The sequence below is a fragment of the Sebastes fasciatus genome, chromosome 5 (assembly GCF_043250625.1).
Source record: "Sebastes fasciatus isolate fSebFas1 chromosome 5, fSebFas1.pri, whole genome shotgun sequence".
NCBI classification, from domain to species: Eukaryota; Metazoa; Chordata; class Actinopteri; order Perciformes; family Sebastidae; genus Sebastes; species Sebastes fasciatus.
This window is the reverse complement of record NC_133799.1, coordinates 29,139,122-29,161,768: the sequence shown is the minus strand read 5'-3', so window position 1 is coordinate 29,161,768 and position 22,647 is coordinate 29,139,122. Positions and strand designations below refer to the sequence as shown.

The 22,647-nt window shown below is 42.6% G+C and overlaps 3 long non-coding RNA genes across 3 annotated transcripts; all 3 read left to right on the top strand.

The window, feature by feature from the left end:
- Positions 1 to 1,122: 1,122 nt before the first annotated feature.
- Positions 1,123 to 2,888, top strand: LOC141768230 (uncharacterized). The gene is made up of 3 exons (XR_012594022.1): positions 1,123 to 1,212; positions 1,364 to 1,480; positions 2,719 to 2,888. It is a non-coding gene; the product is annotated as an uncharacterized LOC141768230 (long non-coding RNA).
- A 6,924-nt stretch (positions 2,889 to 9,812) lies between these two features.
- LOC141768228 (uncharacterized) lies at positions 9,813 to 11,965 on the top strand. The gene is made up of 5 exons (XR_012594020.1): positions 9,813 to 9,972; positions 10,563 to 10,664; positions 10,757 to 10,924; positions 11,076 to 11,192; positions 11,771 to 11,965. It is a non-coding gene; the product is annotated as an uncharacterized LOC141768228 (long non-coding RNA).
- Positions 11,966 to 19,014: 7,049 nt separating this feature from the next.
- Positions 19,015 to 20,002, top strand: LOC141768616 (uncharacterized). Its single transcript, XR_012594119.1, has 3 exons — positions 19,015 to 19,111; positions 19,697 to 19,774; positions 19,849 to 20,002. It is a non-coding gene; the product is annotated as an uncharacterized LOC141768616 (long non-coding RNA).
- The last annotated feature ends 2,645 nt before the right edge of the window (positions 20,003 to 22,647 follow it).

The following is a 22,647-nucleotide window of genomic DNA, read 5'->3' as shown; positions in this document are numbered from 1 at the left end:
TATGTACATACGGCCTTCGGAAAACAACTCTTTGTCTGTTGTGGTGGTCCTAAGAAGGGCCATGCTCTTTCAAAGCAGTGCCTGTCCCACTGGATTGTGGATGTCATTGCCTACGCATACAGAACGAATGACTGTTCTCTACCATTGAGTAAAGTGCCCCTGTACCACGAGTGTCTCCACGTTGTAGGCAACCATGAGAGAGGTGCCTTTGGAGGACAGTGCCGTGGACTCATAGGCGTCACTGAGCACTCCAGATACTACAGAGTAAATGTTGCCATCCTCCATCAATTGGGCGTGGTTCTTCTGCTGAGTTCCTCCTGCTTTATCTTTATGAGGTAGGCACTATGGATTCCTCGCAACTCTGTTGTTATAAGTCATCCAGTGTTAAGCACGGGAAGAAATATAATGAGAGTTACGGATATAACTACAGTTCTATGAATCCTGGACATCCTCCAGACTTCTCAGTCACTCGGAATATTGTGAACCCACAAGAAGATTCTGTAGGAATGATCTCATGGATGACACTGGAAATTACACCTAGCCGGGGTCTTCCGATGTCACACGTGACTTTGTATACTCGACCTGCACGTGTGTGAAACGGAATATATTCAGTGTTAAGCACTGACTCTGTCGGTCATCCAGGATTCATAGACCATAGTTACATCCGTAGGTCTAATGTTTTTCTGTACTATTGAGCTAAAGCAAATTTGTCATTGCAGAATTATCAACTCGTTGCTCAAGATAATATTTATATTTGTCTTCCTTGAAATGCCAATCTGAACAGGTCGTGGTAGGCTCGCCTTCTCTGCTTCTCTGGTCCGCCAAAAAATGCTATTCTTGCAGAAATCTCCAAATGTCAAAAGTTTTTGATACCAAATCACAACATGACTTTTTCTCTGGTGTTCTTCAAGGTCTTGGTGTCTTAATGTGGTATTTCGGAGGGATTATTGATCATTTTTATCAATTCTCAAGTAGTAAAAAAATAAATTGCACCAAATCAGTGTGACAAATAGTATCAACCCAAAGATCCCCACAACAACTTATGAGACATAATAGAGCATGGAAATGACCATATACATACACATTTACAATTTGTTTTCATTAATAAAGTAATTATTAATAAGACATTTTCAGCCAACTTGGGTGTTAGTAGTGCAGTTGCATCTGCTACGTGCTGCAACACAGATAACTGCAATGCAGGAACTCTACCTTGTAAGTATAGATGGATAAGTAGCTTATTTACGTTAGGATCGATAAAATAGGAACAATGACATCCTGCAATCTTCTTACACGTTAAATTTTCATTTTGTGACGCTTAAATGTTCTCTCTTCGTCAAACAAATTATGTTCTTTTCTGTTTCAGTCCCTGCTGCTCAGACAGATAACAGCCTACAGTGTTTCACTTGTAACCCCATCACCTCTCAATGCACAACTCCATTTCAGTGTAAGGGAGTGGAGGACCTCTGCCTTCAAGCAAGTGGTGAGTCTTTATCATACATAGTTTACAAAATGTATTTTACTACATTAAATTATCTCAAACAAATTACTACATGTGTGATCTGTAAAATCAACCAGTGGAGGAAACTGGTGAAGTGCATTTACTGAACAATTCTGAATATTTGTATTACACTTCCTACTTGTAATCCACAACATGTCAGAGGTAAATATTGTACTTTTTATTGCACTACAGTACTAACAGGTAACTACTACTGTATACCTACATTTATATGACATTTCTAGTGACTAGTTACTTTACAGATTAAGATCTTATTATCATCCCCCAAAAACGCAACCCACAGTAGGTAAAGACGTTAAAATTAGCTCCACCTCAACAAGTTACACATCATAATCCATTAAATATATATATCAATAGAACACTCTGAAAGAGAAAGCACTTTTACTTTTGACACTTTAAAGGGACTATTTGTAACTTTCAGAAATGCTTGTTAACAGCGACACCTGTGGCCGTGAAATCAACGAAAGTCAGCGTCGGGCTCGCGCTTGCTCGCTCTAAATATACCTGAACGAGCGTCGCTCAAAACAGTAAGGCAACACACTTCAGCTAAAACCACAATATCACTCTATATTTCAGCTGCTTGGCAGTAATGTTAGCTGACCAGACGAAGGTCTCTCCATGAACATGATTTAGATCTGATCCTAGTGTTGCCTAAGTGCAGGCTGAAGCAGTGGGGCTCTGCACCGTGTCTCCCTGCTCTCTCCGCCCGCAGCCGGAGAGAGCAGAGGAGACACCGGCACCCGGTCGGTAACGAGAAGACAACGTAACTCTCTGAAGAGCTCCGTCACTTCACAAGACACGGGAAAGCTCTGTTGGTCTGGAGGAGCTGCAGCATTTATTTCTGCACAAACGTCCCCTGTGCATTCTCTAGATATTCTCAGAGCTAAACTAACTCTTCTGCAGTGTGTAGTGAGCGCGCGTTCACGTCTAGAGGTGGAGGACGCGCGCGCTGTCTGAGTGAAGGAGAGCAGGCAGCGGAGACGAGGCTCCGGCCACACGTGAGCGCGCATATGCGAACGCGCATGTGTGCCGACCCGCTACATTTATACGCTTAAAAAGTTATAAACAGTCCCTTTAAGTGTATTTTTACATTGTGGTATTACTGATTTTAGTCATGTAAAGGATCTGAATACTTCTTCCTGAAAAAAGCTAACTGACAACAATAGAAGCTGCGTTGTGAAACAATGATTTTTCATTTACAGTGACAAGTGGGTCTAGCACTTCTCCAGCATTTGGATGTGCATCTGCAAACCTGTGTGCAGCTACTGCCAGCCTGGGTAGCCTACCATTCATGCAAAGTGTTGGTACCATCAGCAGTGGACCATCCTGTTGTGGAACAAGTTTATGTAATACTGCCACAACACCAACAACTGCGGCCCCCACAACTGTGGCACCAACAACTGTGGCTCCCAAAACTGCGGCCCCCACAACTGTGGCACCAACAACTGCAGCCCCAACAACTGCGGCCCCCACAACTATGGCACCAACAACTGCGGCTCCCACATCTGCAGCCCCCACAACTGCGGCCCCCACAACTATGGCACCAACAACTGCGGCTCCCACAACTGCTGCTCCCACAACTGCAGCCCCCACAACTGCAGCCCCCACAACTGTGGCTCCAACAACTGCAGCTCCAACAACTGTAGCCCCCACAAATGTGGCTCCAACAACTGTGGCTCCAACAACTGCAGCTCCCACAACTGCGGCTCCCACAACTGTATTCCCCACAACTGTGGCTCCAACAACTGTGGCTCCAGCAACTGCAGCTCCAAAAACTGCGGCTCCCACAACTGTAGCTCCCACAACTGTAGCCCCCACAACTGTGGCTCCAACAACTGTGGCTCCAACAACTGCAGCTCCAACAACTGTGGCTCCAACAACTGCAGCTCCAACAACTGCGGCTCCCACAACTGCAGCCCCCACAACTGCGGCTCCCACAACTGCGGCTCCCATAACAACTGCTGCCGGTGATGCCTGCTGTATCAGACTGGGTATGATCCCTCTCTTGCTCGGACTGCTTATCTTTATCATCTGTTAGAACTAGGGGGCTTGGACAAAGCACCTTTGGAGCCACCAGAAGGACTCTTAATCATGGATATTATCGGAAAATGAAACTAAAACGACAATAAGCAATGAAATATATTGTTGTTCACTGAAATTAAATCATATCCATTTCCTTGAAGATAAACTAAATTGAAAGATAATACCTGGATACTAAACTATAAGTTTAACATTAAATAAGTAGCACACAACATAATACATGGCATGACATCATAACTCTTCCATCAGCTGCATCTGTAGACCACAATATGGCTCAATAGAGCTCAATATTTTATTGGTCCACTTGCTGATCTTCTAAACTGCAAATATTTCCGTATGAACAATGTTCTAGATAGGATGGATATCTGGTTCAAATGCAATAAATTATCCCTTAATGTTAAAAAGAGTGCTTACATGATCTTCAAACCTAAAAATAGAACCCTATCAGATCATCCTCGCCCCATTCTTATAGCTAATAATGCACTTGAATATGTTCCCCATGTCAAGTTCTTAGGTGTAATTACTGATGATCAGCTTAACTGGAAAAAAACACATCTCTTATGTGTCCAATAAAGTTATAAAAATATTGGTAAAACATTATCTTGTCAAGAAAAGAAATTCCAGATCTATATTACTCTACGATTTATCCTTTCATATCTTATGTCAATATAGCATGGACAATCACATCTAAAACCAGTCTCTATTCCATCTTTTTATTACTAAAAAAGTTTGTTAGAATGGTCCCCAAGTCTAGGTGGAAGGCTCATACTGCCCCATTTGTTCGAAGTCTGGAGTTGTTAAACATATTTGACATCAATAAACTTCAGATAGGTACTTTTGTATTTCAATTTCTTAACAATTCACTACCCACATCCTTTCACAGTTTCTTTGTAACTAGGTGTCAGATCCACTGTTATCACACCAGATCTGTTGATCTTCTACATAGTCAGCTCTACAGAACTAGCCGTGGCCAGTTTTCAATTAGGGACAGGGGTCCAGTTGTTTGTTACAGCTTTCCTGCGGTGGATACAGTGTATGAAAGCAGTGCAAACGTTTGTTATTGTCATCCTGTTTTTTATTTATTATTATTATTTTTGTTCTCTTTTTTCCCTTCCTGTCTTTTTATCTCTAGCATTTCTTGTTTGGAAATAGTATATATATTTTTTCTTTCTTTTAGATATTTAAAATATATATTTATGTCTGCTTGTAAATTTGTAATACAGCTGTTTTTAATCGGGTGAATTCCTTTCACAAGCACTCAGGGTTTTTTCAACCCACCTGTGGAATTTATTTATGTTATTGTATATCTTTTCTATTTTGTTTAATTTATTACAATATATGCACAAATAAAGAGCTAAAGTTATCCACAGTTTAGTCCACATTTACTGCTGTTGTTCTGACTGAAGCGATGTGACCAGTTGTAAAAATCTGTAATGCAGAAAATACACCATCTTTAAACATACAGCACACAAAGATACATTTAGAAAGGTACACATAGGGTATTAATATGACCAATAGCAAAAAAAAATGTATAGTGACTGAGTGGAGTTTTAGACAGAGAGATAAATTTTTTTTACAAACTTAAAAAAAATAAAAATAAATCAATGGCATTAAATTCAGTCTAACATGTTTTCCCTCTGATAAATAGCCATGGCATTAGGATGATGATGCACATTGATCTGCCCAAAACCCGTAAATAATGGAGCTGATGGCATTGTCTTAATGAAGTGAGTGTGAGGCAGCATGGAAAGGGCCCAAATGCAGACAAACCAGACAGACAAGAACAGTTCAGTGATTTATTGAAAAAGTGAAGGCACATAAGCTTACTGGCGTGGGGAGCAAGTATGAACGGGAGTAACAGAGAATCCACGGGTGAACGGGGCAGGGAAAAGGTACAGGCAGACAGGCAGGTAAGGGTACAGGTTCAGTTTCAGGGGGCTGGAAAACAAAGGCACAAAGCAACATTGACGATCTGGCCCTGATTGGGGAAAAGGGACTGGTAAGTACCGTGAATGTGGAAGTCAGGTGACTGGGACAAGTACAAAAGTCTGAGGGCATCTGGTGGACAGGTAGAGAATGGCAATGACTGCAAGGTGTCATAGAAATGCAGGGCCCTGGGGAAGTGGGAATGGCAGAATGGAGGGACAGAGAGGGAGAGGTTGTGACAATGTTAGGCCAGGCATACTGGTTTTACTTGTTGAATCATGCGTTTTTGTTTTTCAGATTACCATTATTGTGTTAATAATATAAATTAGGCAACAATGGTAGTGTGTAGGAGTGGCAAGAGCGGGTGTGGCAATGTTCTCACAGTCCTGGAGCAACTGTACAATTTGAAGAAATCTAAAGGGCTAACAAAGGATCACTGGAGCACAAACTAATATGGATGCATATTTGATCAGGAATGTTTTTTAAGGTTTCAACTTTTCATACAATTTGAGATGTAATGTAAGTCATTATCTCTAAAACAAGGTCAAGGCATGTATGTAAAATGTATCTTTTTTTTTTTTTTTTACCAAAAATCCCTTACTAATTTATTCTTTAAATTTGGGTAGGTAACATTGGAGAAACCAGCAAGCTAGATTTTTAAAATGATCCAACCCAAAAACCCAGCCCAGTGTTGCCAACTCTTTTCCAATGAAAGTAGCTAGCAGCAAGTCGCCAACACTGACAGTCCGTCCCTTCAGGCCTCCCTCCAAAGCAACTCCTTCAAAATAAGCATTATGAACGTAAACATGACGTACTAACGAACATGGCTATTATTAGTACTCACAGCTGTCAAGCTAGCAGCTTGTGGAAGGGCTCAATGAGTGCAAGGTATCATAAGCGCCAATTTATGTTTTTTCCCATGGTTGCCCAAATTAGTGAATACCGGCGTCTGACTTTAGTTGCTCCTTAAAGGTCACCTATTATGGAAAATGCACTTTTCCATGTCTTTTAAACATCAATATCTGTCCCCAGTGTGTCTACAAGTCACCATAGTATCATAAAAGACCATCCTCTCTCTTTTTCTCCTGCTCCGTTTGTCCGGAAATGGGTGTCGAAACAACGCTGCGCAGCTTTTCTTTTCTTCTGACGTCGTTAGAGAATTAGCCATATAAGGGTTTCCTGGTCGAACCAGAGAGAACCTTCAGTAGCTGACCCCGCCCCACAGCGCGTCACTGTCTCTCCTCCTCAACCGAACTTGAGCAAAGTAGCTCCTACAGTTAGTCTGCAAGAACCAGCAGAACAGTCTTCATGTACTACCATCATCTAAATATAACATGTTCTTTCACAAAGGCTTTATGTAATTACACTGTTTAAACAGCTGATATTTATATATTATATATATTTGATGTCATGCATGTAGCAGATTACAGGTAGTAAATAGTGACTTGTAAGCAACACAACACATTTCTGTTTCACAGTCAAACTTTATTTGAGTTGACAGATGACAATATTAATTATTCACAGCATTTGTAATCATCCCACCTGTTAGTTATGTTAACATGGTACAGGAGAAAGTCTTCAGCTCTGGTAAACTATGGTAAACTAAGCTCCGGTGGTCTGTAGTCATGGTAACACAGAGACAGCTACTACTGTAAATAATATACCATTACTCTGATCTTCCATACATTTATCTTTTAGCAGAAATAATGAACTGACTACTGTTTCACATCTTCTATTTTCCACCCTGATGGTCGCTGTGTTTACACACCGTGTCATAGCGGTAGCATGTAGCTAACCCGTTAGCATGTAGCTACATGCTAACGGGTTAGCTCTGTATCTCCCATCTGCTTTCAGCTGTCTGCTCTCAGCTGTCTGCTCTCCTCTGTCTGCTCTCAACTATCTGCTCTCAGCTGTCTGCTCTCAGCTGTCTGCTCTCCTCTGGGATGATTCTGTCGGTCATTTCTCACAGATGGATCTGTAAAGACAGACGTAAAACAGAGTGTATGTTTACGGTTTACAGAGTTGATGCATGAGGTAAACACTGAGCTAACTAACAGAGATATAAATAGCATTATTTACCTGAGAGAAACCGTCAGGAAAACCTGGAGTCTGGACCGCAGATGTTCATCATGTGTCGCCGATTTCTGATCAGATTCCTCCGGTAACGTGCGCTGGGTGAAGTTTCTGGTTTATAAACTTTATAAACTCTATTTTTAGCTCCTCTTTCTCCGTGGACCAGAGCTGCTCCGTCCTCAACACAGTGACGCTGTGTTGACGTTTGATTGACAGAAACGCTGACCAATCAGAGCAGAGTGGGAGGAGACAGGCTGTAAATCAGGATCTCCCAGACAGAGGCTAAATGCAGGCTGAGTGAGAGAGACACTATGAGAAGAATAAAGGTTTTTTTGAACATTGCAGCATGTAAACATGTTCTAGTGCAACATTAAAATACATCTATGAACCTGGAAATGAGCATAATATGAGACCTTTAAAGCTACAGACACAGAAATCAGCACTTTTGGAAATGGGCTGAAACAGAGGTTATAGAGACATGCTGGAATGCATGATCTGATTGTTTTTTTGAAAAAAAAACTTCAGAGACATGGTTTGGAGGTGTCTGAGACCTATAATAACTAGTATAAATGGAGTATAATATGTGACCTTTAAAGCAGCAGTGGGTAGAATTAGAGCAAATATGATTAAAAAAAGTGAATTTTATAAAATGGTCACTATATCCTGGCAGTAGTACATGAGACAGGTAATCTGAAAAAAATCATGTGCCTCTGTGTCCTCCGGTGCTCCTGGCATCTGCAAGATTTCACAGACTGGAGGAAAACAACCAATCAGAGCTGATCTGGAGTCTGACTCACTCAATCACTCGCGAACTCTGATGAAAAGGTCAAACTAGGCAATGCTGATCAAATATGAATCAATATTCTGTTACTGTAAATACCAAGCACCGCCCTGTTGACTGTTGACCTAAAGCAAATTTCTCATTGCGAAATTATCAACTCGTTGCTCAAGATAATATTTATATTTGTCTTCCTTGAAATGCCAATCTCAACAGGTCGTGGTAGGCTCGCCTTCTCTGGTCGGCCAAAAAATGCTATTCTTGCAGAAATCTCCCAATGTCAAAAGTTTTTGATACCAAATCACAGTTTTGTATCATTTTGTATCAATTCTCGAGTAGGAAAATTGTTTTTAGCACCAAATCAGTGTAACAAATGGTTTCAACCCAAAAATTGCCACAACAACTTATGAGACATAATCGAGGATGGGAATGACCATATACATATACTTTTAACATTTATGTTCAATAATTAAACAATTCACGTTTATTTCTGAATTATGACTGGAACATCTTGACACACAGTGCTGAGCTGCATCTCAAATTACTCTTCAGGTTCCCAGCGTTCTGATGATGTACACCACTTCTATGTGGCATATACTGCTGACTTGCTATCTCCCCCTAAAGACCCCCTATCCCCCACCTAAAAAAGGCAAAAACGGGACTATTGTGGGTCTCAGAGGGTTCAAAAAAGATAAAATAGAACAGTTGGGATTAAACAGTAGAATAAATTTACAGTGCAGTGCAAGATATGAATAAATAGTTCCAAATTTAACTTGCATTGGAAAACACTACAGCCTACGTAATACACTGCATCACTGAATGGAGTGTACAGAACAAGAAACACAAGCAACGCCAGCAGTGTGATAATAGAAGTCTGAGTGAGTAAGGGCATTCCTTTCCACAATAAGTCAGACTGTTTCCTCCCTGTCAGTACAATGTTAACACAATGACTACAAGGACATTGCGTCAAGGACATTTTATTTTGTTTTTCTTTCATCTCAGACTCACTGATGCATGACATGAAACCAATTATAAATGAAAAACTAACTAATGTGCATTACTGCTATTTTGTGAGAATTATTAAAAGGCACCCAAATGATATTGACAATGGTCTTTACACAATCTACACACCTTTTGTAAGACAGACATGCATTCAATGTCTGAAATACAGATATACTGTTAGTAAAGAAGAAGTAGAGAACTAGAAAACTCAAAACAAAAATAAAAATATATATATATATTTTCAGAATGCAGAGGAGGATAAAAAGTATTAAAGACACCCAAAAAATAAGTTATTATCATTTAAATTTAGAAATTAAGAATTAAGTATATACACTTCACTATCTAAGTAAATATTATCAAAATTTTTAAGAAAGGGTGTGGGAAGGTGTGTTGACATGATGCTTTTTCAAGTGACGAAAAAGGAGGTGAGCTGTAAAAAATTGGATTACACCCAATCCCTGAGGGTTTTACGCATGCATGTGTTGTACATTTATTCAACACCTGTACAGTATATAAAGTGTAGTGGTGCTGATAAGGTGTAGTATCACCATCGAGGAAAACTAAAACAGTACTTACCTGTTCATCATGATGAAGCTGATCCTTTCACTGACTCTCATCTGGGCACTCTCCAGCACAGGTAACTTTATTCTTACAATATAGTTTCTGCAGGTACAATAGAGTCTAATTTTTAAGACATTTTCCATTTTACCCGAAATTATTTTAAATCTTACTGTTAATATCACCAGATTATTTATTTTAATTAACCAAAACACATTTCATATACTTGAAAATAATAGACAAGATAGGATAGAGAAAATATAACACTTCATTCATTCCCAGAGGGTAAATTCACGTTACAGTACAGCAGTAGAAGACGCAGTCTATAGAGATAGGACACCGATAAAGACAATTTAGAATAATAAATACAACGAAATAAGAAAATTAAGTAAACAGAATTCTATTCAAAATCTACATTACAATACTTAGGTAATATACATGACAAGACTTGGCTGTGCAAGTACTGTATACATGTGCAGAAGTAAAAAGTCTAGTTAGACTTAGACCTCTAGTTATTAGACACTTTTAACTATGAAAACCTTCTGTCATTTAAAATCCTTTTACACAAGAAGGAGAGTTTTCAGCATTTACAGACCATCAATACACTTAAAACATTTGATTTGACATTTGAGATGGGATCATCATTCAATGTTTTTCTCCCCAATGCAGCTGGAGCACTTCAGTGTCAAACTTGCACAGATACGCAATGTTCAACCACAGTACCACTAACATGTTCCTCAGAGACGATGTGTGTAACAGCTTCCATTCAAGGTAGTCATTTCATTTCTTTATGTCATAGTACTACTCAGTGAAATACATGTACTGCAAAGCAACATTAACAAACTGCTGTTTTGATTTTGTAGCCACTTCATCTGGAACTACAGCACAGCAAATCTTCAAGGCGTGTGCATCGTCCTCTTTGTGTCCAGCCACAGGCTCTCAGACATTTTCAGCCAACTTGGGTGTTAGTAGTGCAGTTGCATCTGCTACGTGCTGCAACACAGATAACTGCAATGCAGGAACTCTACCTTGTAAGTATAGATGGATAAGTAGCTTATTTAAGTTAGGATCGATAAAATAGGAACAATGACATCCTGCAATCTTCTTACACGTTAAATTTTCATTTTGTGACGCTTAAATGTTCTCTCTTCGTCAAACAAATTGTTTTCTTTTCTGTTTCAGTCCCTGCTGCTCAGACAGATAACAGCCTACAGTGTTTCACTTGTAACCCCATCACCTCTCAATGCACAACTCCATTACAGTGTAAGGGAGTGGAGGACCTCTGCCTTCAAGCAAGTGGTGAGTCTTTATCACACATAGTTTACGAAACGTATTTTACTGCATTAAATGATCTCAAACAAATTACTACATGTGTGATCTGTAAAATCAACCAGTGGAGGAAACTGGTGAAGTGCATTTACTGAACTTTACTGAACAATTCTGAATATTTGTACTACCCTTACTTCATACTTGTAATCGACAACATGTCAGAGGTAAATATTGTACTTTTTATTGCACTACAGTACTAACAGGTAACTACTACTGTATATCTACATTTATATGACATTTCTAGTGACTAGTTACTTTACGGATTAAGATTTTATGTTATGATCATCTCCCAACAATGCAGCCCACAGTAGGTAAAGACGTTAAAATTAGCTCCCCCTCAACAAGTTACACATCATAATTCATTAAATATATATATCAATAGAACACTCTGAAAGAGAAAGCACTTTTACTTTTGACACTTTAAGTGTATTTTTACATTGTGGTATTGCTGATTTTAATCATGTAAAGGATCTGAATACTTCTTCCTGAAAATAGCTAACTGACAACAATAGAAGCTGCGTTGTGAAACAATGATTTTTCATTTACAGTGACAAGTGGGTCCAACACTTCTCCAGCATTTGGCTGTGCATCTGCAAACCTGTGTGCAGCTGCTGCCAGCCTGGGTAGCCTACCCTTCATGCAAAGTGTTGGTACCATCAGCAGTGGACCATCCTGTTGTGGAACCAGTTTATGTAATACTGTCACAACACCAACAACTGCAGCCCCCAAAACTGTGGCTCCCACAACTGTGGGTCCCACAACTGCAGCCCCCACAACTGTGGCTCCAACAACTGCAGCCCCCACAACTGCGGCTCCCACAACTGCGGCCCCAACAATTGCGGCTCCCACAACTGTGGCCCCCACAACTGCAGCACCAACAACTGCAGCTCCCACAACAACTGCTGCCAGTGATGCCTGCTGTATCAGACTGGGTATGATCCATCTATTGCTCGGACTGCTTATCTTTATTATCTGTTAGAACTAGGGGGCTTGGACAAAGCACCTTTGAAGCCACCAGAGGGACTCTTAAACATGGATATTATCGTAAAATGAAACTAAAATGAAAATAAGCAATGAAATATATTTGTGTTAACTGAAATTAAATAAAATTAAACAGCAGACAGACACAGACTAGCTGGTGAACATAGTAGGGCATTTAGCAGCTAAAGAGTCAGATATTTCCCTCATGAGTTGGAGATAAAAAACAGAGCAATACGATTTTACTTACAAATTGCATTTACATTCATCATGTGGACACAAACATGGCACAAAATGAATGATAATGTTCCGCATGCATAAGCAACTCTTTGCTAACATCTTCACCACATCAAGTTACAAAGGTAGTGATATGTCAATTGTGTTCACAACTTGTTTCCACTGATCCCAAGTGGCCAAACATCTAATAAATTAATCGATTAACAAATAAATAAGCACTGGAACAATACACAGCACAGAACAATAAGAACACACATAACATAAAACAAGTAGCACACAACATAATACATAGCATGACATCATAGCTCTTCCATCAGCTGCACCTGTAGACCACAAGGTGGCAGAAGAGCTCAATATTGTATTGGTCCACTTTCTGATCTTCTAACCTGCAAATATTTCCATATGAACAATGTTCTAGATAGGATGGATATCTGGTTCAAATGCAATAAATTATCCCTTAACAAACATTTGTTATTGTCATCCTGTTTTTCATTTATTATTTGTATTTTTGTTCTCTTTTTTCCCTTCCTGTCTTTTTATCTCTAGCATTTCTTGATTGGAAATAGTTTATTTTTTTCTTTCTTTTAGATATTTAAAAATATATATTTATGTCTGCTTGTAAATTTGTAATACAGCTGTTTTTAATTGGGTGAGTTCCTTTCACAAGACCTCAGGGTCTTTTTCAACACACCTATGCATTTATTTATGTTATTGTATATGTCTTGTATTTTGATTTATTTTATTACCGTATATGCATTTACTGCTGTTGTTCTGACTGAAGCAATGCTTGTGACCAGTTGTAAACAATTGTAATGCAGAAAATAAACCATCTTTAAAAATACAGCACACAAAGATACATTTTAAAAAAAAACTAAAAAGAAAAAAAAATCCATGGCATTAAATAGTTTACCATGGCATTAGGATGATGATGCACATTGATCTGCCCCAAACCCGTAAATAATGGAGCTGATGGCATTATCTTTATGAAGTGAGTGTGAGGCAGCATGGAAAGGGCCCAAATGCAGACAATCCAGACAGACAAGAACAGTTCAGTGATATATTGAAAAAGTGAAGGCACATAAGCTTAATGGCGTGGGGAGCAAGTATGAGCAGGAGTAACAGAGAATCCACGGGTGAACGGGGTAGGGAAAGGGCACAGGTTCAGGTTCAGGGGGCTGGAAAGCAAAGGCACAAAGCAACATTGACGATCTGGCCCTGATTGGGGAAAAGGGACTGGTAAGTACCGTGGATGTGGAAGTCAGGTGACTGGGACAAGTACAAAAGTCTGAGGGCATCTGGTGGACAGGTAGAGAATGGCAATGACTGCAAGGTGTCATAGAAATGCAGGGCCATGGGGAAGCGGGAATGGCAGAAGGGAGGAACAGAGAGGGAGAGGTTGTGACAATGTTAGACCAGGCATACTGGTTTTACTTCTTGAATAATGTGTTTTTGTTTTTCAGATGACCATTATTGTGTTAATAATATAAAGTAGGCAACAATGGTAGTGTGTAGGAGTGGCAATTCAGCATGAGCGGGTGTGGCAATGTTCTCACAGTCCTGGAGCAACTGTACAATTTGAAGAAATCTAAAGGGCTAACAAAGGATCACTGGAGCACAAACTAATATGGAGGCATATTTGATCAGGAATGTTTTTTAAGGTTTCAACTTTTCATACAATTTGAGATGTAATGTAAGTCATTATATCTAAAACAAGGTCAAGGCATGTATGTAAAATGTATCTTTTTTTTTTTACCAAAAATCCCTTACTAATTTATTCTTTAAAGTTTGGGTAGGTAACGTTGGAGAAACCAGAAAGCTAGATGTTTAACATGATCCATCCCAAAAACCCAGCCCAGTGTTGCCAACTCTTTTCCAATGAAAGTAGCTAGCAGCAAGTCGCCAAGTTGGCAACACTGACAGTCCGTCCCTTCAGGCCTCGCTCCAAAGCCACTCCTCCAAAATAAGCATTATGAACGTAAACATGATGTACTAACGAACAGCATTGTTAGTACTCGCAGCTGGCAAGCTAGCAGCTTGTGGAAGACTCCAGTGATGCTCAATGAGTGCAAGGTATCATAAGCGCCAATTTATGTTTTTGCCCATGGTTGCCCAAATTAATGAATATCACCAAGGTGATAATTTTCACCAAATCACTTTATTTGTGCTTGCTTTAGCAATTTTCAATGAATGTGACACTGCTATGCTACAAATTACAACAGGCTACACCAGTGTTTCCCACACGGTTTTGTGAGACTATTGTGGGTGGACCTCGGCCTCTCTAGAGGGATCCGAGGGCATGGCCTCGGAATAAACATTTGTACATTTTAAAGTACTCTACAAACCTCCTTTCCATGTGGGTATCCTGTGGGCTACGTTGGAGTTTACCCCGGTGGACGAGAGGGTCGCCTCTCTACTCCTTCTGGTTATGGGGGGGAAAACTCTGACTGCTGTCTGTGCGTATGCACCGAACAGCAGTTCGGAGAATTCGGCCTTCTTGGAGACCCTGAATGGCGTGATTGGGAGGAATGGCATCCCTGATCTAAATCTGAGTGGTCGTTTGTTATTGGACTTCTGTGCTATTCATGGACTGTCCATAACAAACACCATGTTCGAACACAAGGATGCTCATACGTGTACATGGTACCAGAGCACCCTAGGCCAAAGGTCGATGATCGATTTTGTAATTGTATCGTCTGATCTGAGGCCGCATGTTTTGGAAACTCGGGTGAAGAGAGGGGCGGAGCTGTCAACTGATCACTATCTGTTGGTGAGTTGGGTCAGAGGGTGGGAGAAGACTCTAGACCGACCTGGTAAGCCCAAACGGGTAGTGCGGGTGAACTGGGAACGTCTGGAGGAGGTTCCTGTACGAGAGATCTTCAACTCACACCTCTGGCGGAGTTTTTCTGGCATCCCTGTGGAGGTTGGGGGCATTGAACCCCAGTGGGCGATGTTCAAAGCTTCCATTGCTGAAGCTGCGGCGGTGAGCTGTGGTCTAAAGGTCTTGGGTGCCTCAAGGGGTGGCAACCCTCGAACACCGTAGTGGACACCGGTTGTCAGGGAAGCCGTCCGACTGAAGAAGGAGGCCTTCCGGGATATGTTAACTCGGAGGACTCCAGAGGCAGATGCAAGGTACCGACAGGCCCGAAGGGCAGCAGCCACTGCCGTGAAGGAGGCAAAGCAGCGGGTGTGGGAGGAGTTCGGAGCAGCCATGGAGAAGGACTTTCGGTCAGCACGAAGGTGCTTCTGGAAAACCGTCCCGCACCTCAGGAGGGGGAAACGGGGAACCATCCAAGCGGTGTACACTAAGGATGGGACACTGTTGACCTCAACTGAGGGGGTAATCGGGCGGTGGAAGGAGCACTTTGAGGCACTCCTGAATCCGACTAATATGCCTCTATTGTAAAGGCAGAGCTGGAAGCTGATTGGGGACAATCATCAATTTCCCTGGTGGAGTTCACTGAGGTAGTCAAACAACTCCACAGTGGCAAAGCCCCGGGGATTGATGAGATCCATCCAGAAATGCTGAAGGCTTTGGTTTGTGGAGGGGCTGTCTTGGATGACACGACTCTTCAACATTGCGTGGAAGTCGGTGACAGTGCCTAAGGAGTGGCAGACCGGGGTGGTGGTTCCCCTGTTCAAAAAGGGGGACCAGAGAGTGTGTGCTAATTACAGTGGTATCACACTACTCAATCACACTACTCAGCCTCCCTGGTAAAGTCTACTCCAAGGTGCTGGAAAGGAGGGTTTGGCCGATAGTCGAACCTTGGATCGAAGAGGAACGATGTGGAACAACGGACCATCTCTTCACTCTCGCAAGGATCATGGAGGGGGCCTGGGAGTATGCCTATCCAGTCTACGTGTGTTTTGTGGACTTGGAGAAGGCGTATGACCGGGTCCCCCGGGAGATACTGTGGGGTGTGCTGCTGGAGTATGGAGTGAGGTGGGCACTTCTTAGGGCCATCCATTCTCTGTACGCCCAAAGCGAGAGCTGTGTTCGGGTTTTCGTCAGTAAGTCGGACTCGTTTCCGGTGGGGGTTGGCCTCCGCCAGGGCTGCGCTTTGTCACCAATCCTGTTTGTGATATTCATGGACAGGATATCGAGGCGTAGTCGGGGGGAGGTGGGTTTGCAGTTCGGTGTGCTGACGATCTCATTGCTGCTTTTTGCAGATGATGTGGTCCTGTTGGCATCATCGGTCTGTGACCTCCAGCACTCACTGGATCGGTTTGCAGCCGAGTGTGAAGCGGCTGGGATGAGGATCTGCATCTCTAAATCTGAGGCCATGGTTCTCAGCAGGAAACCGGTGGATTGCCTACTCCTGGTAGGGAATGAGTCCTTACCCCAAGTGAAGGAGTTCAAGTATCTCAGGGTCTTGTTCGCGAGTGAGGGGACTATGGAACGTGAGATTGGCAGGAGAATCGGAGCAGCGGGGGCGGTATTGCATTCTCTTTACCGCACCGTTGTGACGAAAAGAGAGCTGAGCTGGAAGGCAAAGCTCTCGATCTACCGGTCAATCTTCATTCCTACTCTCACCTATGGTCATGAGGGCATGAAGAACTGTGAGAAGTTCAGTCATCCGTGAGGGACTCGGAGTAGAGCCGCTGCTCCTTTGCATTGAAAGGAGCTAGCTGAGGTGGTTCGGGCATCTGGTAAGGATGCCCCCTGGTCGCCTCCCTAGGGAGGTGTTCCAGGCACGACCAGCTGGGAGGAGGCCACGGGGAAGACCCAGGACTAGGTGGAGAGATTATATCTCCACACTGGCCTGGGAACGCCTCGGAATCCCCCAGTCAGAGCTGGTTAATGTGGCATGGAAAAGGGAAGTTTGGGGTCCCCTGCTGGAGCTGTTGCCCCCGCGACCAGACCCCAGTAAGCGGTTCAAGATGATCATGATGATGATATTTTCAAGTGAAATGCATCAATCTGGTGAACTTTGACAGCAAACTAAAGAGGTTAGATCTATGAAGAACTTGGCGGGTTGAGTGGGTTGCTGACATCGCCGCAGACCGCCAGTAAGAAGCAGGAGCACTACGACGTCACTACGGTGCTGTAAAGCTCATAGCCGGAGCCACGAGCCACCTTCATCACGCGTCTTTTTGTTAGATCATTTGATTTATTGATCATCGTGATGTAAAGAGAATTTCAACAAATGTAACGAAAACATTTTCAAAAATACATTACCCACATAGCTTTAAGTATAATTGACTTTAATGATTATTATAAATTCTTTACACATTATAATATAGTTGTAAACATATATAAGGTCATTTCAAGTGTTTATTGATGTGTAGTATTTAATCAACAATTATAACTTCTCCTAGGAAGACATATTGTATATTATTATTAATACAACTGTGTTATATTATTTTGCCATTTATTCTGAAGGCCAAACTGCGGTAACACGAGCCGCAGAGTGCAAAACCGTGGTACTGCCGGCCGCCGTCTGACTTTAGTTGCTCCTTAAAGCAGCAGTGGGTATAATTGGAGCAAATATGATTAAAAAAAGTTAATTTTATAAAATGGTCACTATATCCTGACAGTAGTACATGAGACGGTAATCTGAAAATAATCATGTGCCTCTGTGTCCTCCGGTACTCCTGGCATCTGCAAGATTTCACAGACTGGAGAAAAACAACCAATCAGAGCTGATCTGGAGTCTGACTCACTCAATCACTTGCGAACTCCGATCAAATGGTCAAACCATTGGTTCCAAACACTACAGTCTATGCAATACACTGCATCACTGAATAGAGTGTACAGAACAAGAAACACAAGCAACGCCAGCAGTGTGATAATAGTCTGTGTGAGTGTGATGGTCACAGCCACACAGGGTAATATCATTCCGATTCACACTCTCTCATCTCATTAGTTTACTACCTACACAGGTTCATTTAATTTGCAGCCAACTATACCTTTACAATTAACATCACTTATTTGTGTTTAACCTTATATAGTTTAGATTCACACATTAACACTGTGAGGTTACACATATTATTATTTGTTATATTAATCATTTGTTTCTTTGTTTGAGTTGGCTGTTGGGGGAGCTGACTTCCTGGTGGAGATAGAGGCGTGGCTGAGGACTCAAACCAAGTGCTGCCATGAGGACTCAAACTGGGCCAAACCAAGTGCTGCAATGTTATGGGGGGGATTTGGTTGTAATTAGTTCTGCTTGGTATTTAATTATATTTTGTGTCCATCTTGTTTACCCCTTTGTGTTCTATTTTGGTTTGGCTAAGCCCTATATATATCTGCCCTCATGGTTCATTGGGGAGGATAGTTTTGTTCAGTTAACATCTGGTTTAATAGTGGGAATAAGTATTGTTATATTACTTTAACCTCTTTTTTGTTAGACCTAGGTATTCAATTATTGTTTAATAATGTTTTGTTATTTTTTGGCTGAATAAAAAGCCCAAATTAGTTCAACAACTCCTCCTCGTTGCTTCACTGCTTGGTCCCTTACAATTGGTGGCAGTGGTGGGATCATCCAGTGGAGGTCACAGGATTTTTTTTTGTGGTTCTTTTTGATTTTTTTTTTTGGGAAGAAGGAAAAGGAGAATGCCTCATGGAGGAAGGAGGGGGAGGAAACCTGCGAGACAAAGAGATGTCCAGGAGATGCAAAATGGTGAGGAGGAAGAAAATGGAGCTTCTGGAGGGATAGAAGACACTGAGGCTGAAGGTAAGGAGCCAACCTTGTCGGACGTGGTTGCCATTCTTCAGGCTCATATGGGGCAGCAGGAGGCCCGTGTGGCTAAGCAAGATGAGGTAACTGCAAGACAGGAACAGCGTTTTCAAGCACTCCAACAGCAGTTTCAGCTTTTGCAGTTAGAAGTTCAGGCCCAAACACCTCCATTACCAGATGCTTCGATAGCAGACTCTGAGGAAGCTGATGGCCCATCCCCCGTACACCATTCTCAGGCCAAAGCTGAGCCCAGTCCCCAACAACCAATCACCATGACTGCCAATCAAGACAGGGCCTCAGCAGGTGAGCTTTGTGCACACCATGTGCCCAGGTTGGAAAGATTAAATGATAATGATGACATTGAACATTTTCTTGTTGCATTTGAGCGCATTGCTGTAGCATGCCGGTGGCAGAAATCAGACTGGGTTTTTCACTTAATACCATTGCTGACAGGCAAAGCTAGAGGTGCATATGTGCATATGGACATTGATGACTCCCTTGACTATGACCATGTAAAATCTGCCATTTTGTCTAAATATGACATTAACCCTGAGACCTACAGGCAAAGGTTCCGCTCCCTAGAGGTCAACCCTGATGAGAGCCCCAAGGAGTTGTATGCAAGGCTCAAGGAGCTTTATGGAAAGTGGATCCAGCCAAAAGGTAAAACTATCCAAGAAATTGGTGAAATGATCATATTGGAACAATATTTAAGAATGCTGTCCCCTGAGCTCCAGGTTTGGATCCGAGAGCATGACCCAGGTTCGACAATGGAGGCTGCTAAGCTGGCTGATGTCTTTGTGGCTGCCCGGAAGAAAGGACAATCATGGAGCTACAACTGCTACAACACATGGAGCACAAAGGACAGCCACAGACCAGCCCAACAGTACAATCAAGGGGGTAAGACTCCCATGTGGGAGAACCAGCCAGCTAGCAGACCATTTAAACCTACTGTGAAAAAGCCAATCTGTTATCTCTGTGGACTAGAAGGCCATACAAAACCCATGTGCCCTAACAATTCAGCTAAAATGACGCAAATGTGCTGTGTACCACGCCCTCATGTTGAACCGGAGCTTAAAAATGACCAGTCTGGTAAAATGATCAACATAGAAGTTAATGGAACAACTATCAAGGCCCTACTTGATTCTGGGAGTGATCAGACACTTGTGCACAGGAAGTTTGTACCACCCAACATTATCAACACCAGAGACACCATTCCAATCTGTTGTGTGCATGGAGATGAGAAGGGCTATTCAACAGCTGACATGTACTTAAAAATAGAGGGGCAAACTTACCTCTTGAACATTGGGGTTGCTGATAACTTGCCTTATTCTGCTGTGCTAGGACGAGACCTTCCAGTGCTCTTTGATTTGTTGGAGCAAGATGAAAGCCGAAAATGTAATGCTGCGGTTACAAGAGCACAGGCAACCAAATGCACTGAGCACTCCGAGACTCTCAAGGCCCTGCCTTTTTTCAACGATGAGTTGGAGACAATACAAGTGAAGTCTGGGAAAACCCGGAGACAAAAGAAGCAGGAGAAATTCCAACACACAGTGGTGAAACCACTAACAAACACTGAGCCGGAATTATCTTTAGGGTTTCAGATACCAGCCAATATCACTGACATGCAGAAAGCTGATCCATGTTTAGTGTCTCTTTTTCAGAGAGTGAAGGAGAGAGAACCCGGAACTGAGCTGGACTTCAACAGAGATGAGTATATTCTGCAGAATGGCATACTCTACCGTCAACAGGGGTCAGTGTTGCAGCTAGTGGTTCCCCAAGCAGCTAGAGCCACTGTACTCGCCTTGGGGCACTCAGTTCCCTGGGCTGGCCACCTAGGTAAGCATAAAACCACAGCTCGCATCAAACAGCATTTCCACTGGCCTGGGCTACGCAAAGAGGTTGCACAATTCTGTAAAAGTTGCCCTCAGTGCCAAATAACATCTGTTAAAACTCCCTCCAGAGCTCCACTTCAACCGCTGCCCATCATTGGCACCCCCTTCGAGCGCCTTGGGATGGACATTGTCGGCCCTGTTGAGAGAAGCAAGGGGGGGAACCGTTATATGCTGGTCATAACAGATTACGCTACAAAGTACCCTGAAGTTTTTCCATTGAAATCCATAAAAGCAAAATCAGTAGCTTTCTGTTTGGTGCAGTTCTTTTCCAGAGTAGGCTTTCCTTGTGAGATATTGACTGATCAGGGAACTAACTTCATGTCCACTCTGCTGAAACAGGTGTATCAGTTACTTGGCATTAGGAGCCTGAGGACCACGCCGTATCATCCCCAAACTGATGGACTGACGGAGCGCTTCAATCAGACCCTGAAGCAGATGCTTCGGAAGTTTGTGAACAGTACTGGTACGGACTGGGATCAGTGGCTGCCATACCTCCTCTTCGCATACAGGGAAGTACCCCAAGCCTCCACTGGCTTCTCTCCATTTGAACTTTTGTATGGACATGAAGTACGAGGGCCTCTCTCACTGCTGAGAGAGATTTGGGAGGGAGACCAGGGGAGGATGAAATCTGTTAACATTATATCCTATGTTGTCCAGATGAGAGACCGATTGGAGAAAATGGGTGAGCTTGCCCAATCACACATGGTGGAGGCCCAAAAACAGCAGAAGTCCTGGTACGATCAGTCAGCCCGACAGAGATCCTTCAATCCAGGAAAAAAAGTGCCAGTGCTCCTCCCCAGTGATAACCACAAGCTGTTAGCAAAGTGGCAGGGACCATTTGAGATCCTGAAGAAACTGGGGCCCACCACATATCAGGTATCAACCCCAGGGCGGCCACGCTCAAGTAGGGTACTGCATATAAATCTCTTGAAGGAGTGGGTGCAGCGACCTGAAAGGAAAGCAGAAGTGATGCTCATCAGAGATGTGCTAGAGGAAGAGGAAGTGGAGGAGCAATACCTGCCTGCGGCGGAAGCTGCATTGGACCATGACCTCAGCCACCTCTCGGAGGACAAACAGCTTCAGGTGAGGGCAATCTGTAATTCTGAAGTTTTTCAGGAGAATCCTGGGAGGACAAATATTGTTGAACATGATATTGTTGTTAGAGATGGTACTTCTGTGAGACGACTAAGTTACAGGATTCCAGAACGCCTGCTGGCCTCACTGAAAAAGGAGGTGGACCTGATGCTGTCCCTGGGGATCATTGAGACTTCAAAAAGTGAGTGGTGTAATCCAGTGGTCCTGGTGCCGAAGAAGGATGGAAGCCTACGGTTCTGCATTGACTTCAGGTACCTGAATTCAATTTCTCAGTTTGATTGCTATCCAACACCAAGAATTGATGATTTACTTGAACGGCTTGGAAAAGCGAAATACTTGACCACCTTAGATCTGTGCAAAGGTTACTGGCAGGTTCCACTCACAGGACGATCCAGGGAGCTGACAGCCTTCAGGACACGATGGGGTCTCTTCCAGTTCACAGTCCTGCCATTTGGGTTGCATGGGGCACCAGCAACCTTCCAGAGGCTCATGGACCAGGTACTTTGTGATTTCTCTGGTTTTGCTGCAGCATATCTGGATGACATT